Source organism: Herpailurus yagouaroundi, unplaced genomic scaffold (genome assembly GCF_014898765.1).
Source record: "Herpailurus yagouaroundi ecotype Mexico unplaced genomic scaffold, PumYag 67292, whole genome shotgun sequence".
NCBI classification, from domain to species: domain Eukaryota; kingdom Metazoa; phylum Chordata; class Mammalia; order Carnivora; family Felidae; genus Herpailurus; species Herpailurus yagouaroundi.
This window is the reverse complement of record NW_024420120.1, coordinates 1-3,985: the sequence shown is the minus strand read 5'-3', so window position 1 is coordinate 3,985 and position 3,985 is coordinate 1. Positions and strand designations below refer to the sequence as shown.

Here is a 3,985-nt window from a genome sequence, read left to right as displayed (position 1 = left end):
AGAGAGTGTAGATGGGAAGGGCCCTGTTAAAAGCCCTGTGGAATAGGGAGTGGGCAATAAACACTGACAAGGAGCACAGTGGCCACTGGGGTTGGGAGAACATCACCCAAAGAGTAAATTTTCAAATAGGCCAAAATACAAATTAGAAGAAAGGGAGGGAGGGACATTTTCAAGAACCGGACAATTGTTAAGTGTACCAGAGCTATCTGAGAGGTACAGTAGGTTGAGGAGAGGACATCATCAAAGGGATTCACTGGTGCCCTTGACAGCTGTTTTCATTTGGGGGGCAGGCTGATAGAAGCTGGACTGGAGAAGTTAGCAAAAAAAAAAAAAAAAAAAAAAATGGTTACAGAACAAGGGAAGATTTGCTGTTTACAGCAAGCGAAATGTGGCAGTGTCTCAGAAAGATATGGGATAAGGGATGGCTTTACGTTTTACTGCCTCTTGTATCATAGATAACAGAATGATGGAGAAATAAATGGATAGGTGATAATTGGAATCATTGCAAAGTCCTACTCCTCCTCCAGAAGATGGGCATGGGATCCAGGTGAAGGGCCTGGCCTCAGGTAGGATAAGGTCCTTTATTCCACAGGGATAGCAGAGATACAGGTGCAGATCAGGTGTTGCTGTGAAGTGGTGAGAGTTCCTGTCTGATAACTGCTCTTTTTCCTTTTCTTCTTCTTCTTCTTCTTCTTCTTCTTCTTCTTCTTCTTCTTCTTTCTAATGTATTACCATTGAGCTTCTTGAGAAGCGTGGGTCATGGAGCACTAGAAGGTTACTGCAGATAGAGAAAAGATACAGGTCAGGAGGTTGCAGGATTTCGTCTTTATTAGGGTGTACCAGGAGAGGAGAGAGGAAGGAGCAAAGACCTGTTTTGCGCGGGACAATTTACAGCCCCTTAAGCTGGCCTAATAGAATGTGACATGACCTAGTGGCCATGGAACCGGGGGTTCCCTAAAGGGCTTAATGCCTAGGCTGTAGACGCAGTAGAGGGAGGGGGCTGGAGAACAGGCCTTTTGGGGGTGATGAGAGAGAGGAATGCTAGACAGCGACTCCAGGGAGGGGAGCGGGGTTCCTGATGTCCAGGGTCCAAGGCAGGTCCACGGGCAGCTGGATATTCGTGTTGGGGAGAACAACCCTGAGGACGGAGAGGACCGGGGGTGGCCGGTTCGTCTTCTAGGGCCTTGATAGGCCTGGAGGCAGCAGGGGAGGGAGGGCTGAGAGGAGGATAGCAACTGTGCCTTGGGACCAACGTTCACAGGCTGGAGTGGGCAGAACAATGACCAGGGGATTCGGACACGCCTCGCCCAAAGGACGGTCTGAGAGTCCGGGGATCGAGGAATAGCAGCCGGATAACAGGGGTTTGGGGCCTTGGACGAGTATGGAAACCGTCTTCAGAACTGGGCACACAGACTGGCAAGGACCTCACTCAGTCGCCGGAACCAGGCTCAGACCCTCACAATTGGAACGCATCCCGAAGCCCTGCCTTTTCCTCTACCGGGCGCCGGAACTTCCGGACGCGGGCCTTCCTGCTTCTGTTGGCTTAGTTCCGGGGCGGGACCGTAGAAGGCTATTGTGCCGAAGACCGTTCGGCCGGGCCACTTCGATTGTACCGCAGCCTTCGCTCCCCCTCAGCAGCATTCCTCTTTGCCACCTCAGCTATGATCTGCAGGGCTCTTTACAGGCGAACAGAGGAAACGATGGATTTTCCTTTGTGATGTGTGTCGTTCCGTTTCTCTGGCCAGTAGGTGGCAGTTGTTGCGCACTGTACCAGTTCGGACCACCTCTTCCCCCGCCTTCCGGGTTTGAAAAAACTCAGAGCTGCCTTCTTTGTAAAAAACAAACACAGGACCTTCCTTTTACGCATGCGCGCTTTGGGCTGCCCTGGCTGGAAATAGGTTTTTTCTACGTGTTAGGGACCCAATAAAACATGCAGCCCTGGGATAAAATCTTTCTACCTTTCAACTTGCTTTTCTTAAACTGCTGCCGAGGTTCTTCACCAACTTGGATGTCTGCGTCTCTAAGTCGTCTGCTTTTTGGCTTTTCTCCACACGTAGTGATTACCAGGCGCGGAGGGGAAGCGGTACTGGGGGGTTCTTAATTAAAGAGTACAAAGATACAGGTCGGATGATGAAAATTTTGGAAATGGAGGATACTGGCGATAGTTGCACAACAGTGTGAACTTCCTGATGGAACCAATCGATGCTCGTTTAAACATGCTTAACATGGTACATTTTATGTGATCGGTTTTAGTACCACAAAAGGGAGAGAACACAGGTGACATAGGATAGAGTTTGTCCTAAATAAGTAGTTACACAAATAGGTGGAAATGAAATGCGGATTTCAAATAAGCCGTGAAAGAACCGGTAGATAACTACTGAAACGGTACATTGCCCCTCTTGCCTTGCTTGATCTGGGTTGGCCTGCATTCCCTCCTCATTGTCTCATCAGGTCTCCCCCTTGGTACCTATTGCCTCAGTCAGTGTGCTGCTCTGGGCTGGAAGCAGTGCTCCTCTGTATCCACGTGTGCGTGTGTAACAAGCACATTTACTGACAGTCAGGACCCTTTCTCTATGGGTGGCCTCCCACAATACGTCCTGTGGTTTAGTTTCTACTCCCTTTTGTGGCTTGGGCTTTTTTCCTCTTGAGTCAGATGGATGAAGCTTCAGTTACCCTGGTAACCATTTTTCTCTTTTTAAATCATCTCAACGTCTCATCACAAAAAAGACAAGGAGAGGGAGACAAGTGCTTTCCCATCTATCCTGGACCTTCAGGCAAGCTGACGCCTGAGACTGAGTGACCCAGTGAGGAGCTGCAGAAGAATGTTGCCATGACAACAGAATGGCTCACCCCCTTCCAGCACACAGCCCCTTCTCCCTCCCTCTCACTGCCTGATAGATCTCACTTCAGAATGGGAATGTGCTTTGGCTAGGACTGAAGGGATAGGCGTATCGTAGAGGATGCAAGGAGAGAGGTATAATCCTGAGATGCCTTCAGAAGGAACTGGGGGAGGAACCACAGCCTCCCCAAAACAGCATCCTGCACAACAGTGAGGTCCCAGAAGGCTACGGAAGCAATGAAAGCAGAGTAGCTCTAATGTGTTTGTGATTTTCTCCAGCCCTAAAGGATGCTACAGCATTTTATGCATGGCTCAGGCCCTGGAAAAAGGGGCCTGTGTTGTTGAAGGAGAATGGAGCCTGGCATCACTCCATGGATGGGCATGACAGACTTGAGAAGGACCTGCTCACCTCAGTGACAGCTCTTATGCGTTACTCCGCTGTGTCTGTCTGGTCTGCTCTTCCTTCTGTGCTCTGCTTTGGGGGTCCACTTCTGGGACATGAAACGTTGTCCTAGTTAAAGGAGAGGACAAGGCAAGGATGCCCCATCCTCCTCTAACATGGACTGATTGGAGGGTGGACAGAGCAGGGGCCTGTGGGGATGGTGAGCTGGGATCACAGATTCACCAGTGCTCCTCAGACCACAAGGGCACGGTGGGTAATTGATTCTCTCTGGCTGATGTGATCTTCATGGTTATTCACTCTCAGGACTACACAGAAAAGGAGCAAAAACCTCACTGAATTCATTGATGATCTGCTAAGCATCTTTGATATCAATCATGTGACTGGTCTAGCTGCCGAAGTGCTCAGTCGCTCAGATTTCCACCACACCTTCCTTCTTGCCTCCAAGTGGGGAAGGTGTATGTGTGGCTTACAAGTCTCCCCGGGTGGTGCTGGAATGGGGTGTATGAAATCCTTATGTTGCTCACAGTGTCCTGGGTGGTTTCTGAGGGAAGGAGGACTCTTGTGTCCCTGGTCCACCTGGTGAAGTGACCTGCACCACCTTGCATGTGGCTGGTGAAACCTGCTTTTTCCTCTCTCCTCTTGGCCAGTACCTGCTGCTTCCTGGCTGACCCAGCCTCAGCTCACCTGTGTTGGCATGTGGAGACCTCTTGGATTCTTGGTCTCAACGTCCATCACTTCTGTGG

The 3,985-nt window shown here is 50.2% G+C and overlaps 1 long non-coding RNA gene across 3 annotated transcripts; it reads right to left on the bottom strand.

Moving 5' to 3' along the window:
• Window positions 1–420: 420 nt before the first annotated feature.
• On the bottom strand, window positions 421–2,894 carry LOC121024877 (uncharacterized). Of its 3 annotated transcripts, none has more exons than XR_005787838.1 (3): window positions 1,959–2,894; window positions 1,461–1,828; window positions 421–778 (listed from the first exon to the last, which is right to left on the bottom strand). It is a non-coding gene; the product is annotated as an uncharacterized LOC121024877 (long non-coding RNA). The 3 variants fall into 3 exon arrangements; XR_005787839.1 differs by having other exon boundaries at window positions 1,499–1,828; window positions 1,959–2,893; XR_005787840.1 differs by lacking the exon at window positions 1,461–1,828 and having other exon boundaries at window positions 422–778; window positions 1,959–2,893.
• Between the last annotated feature and the right edge of the window lie 1,091 nt (window positions 2,895–3,985).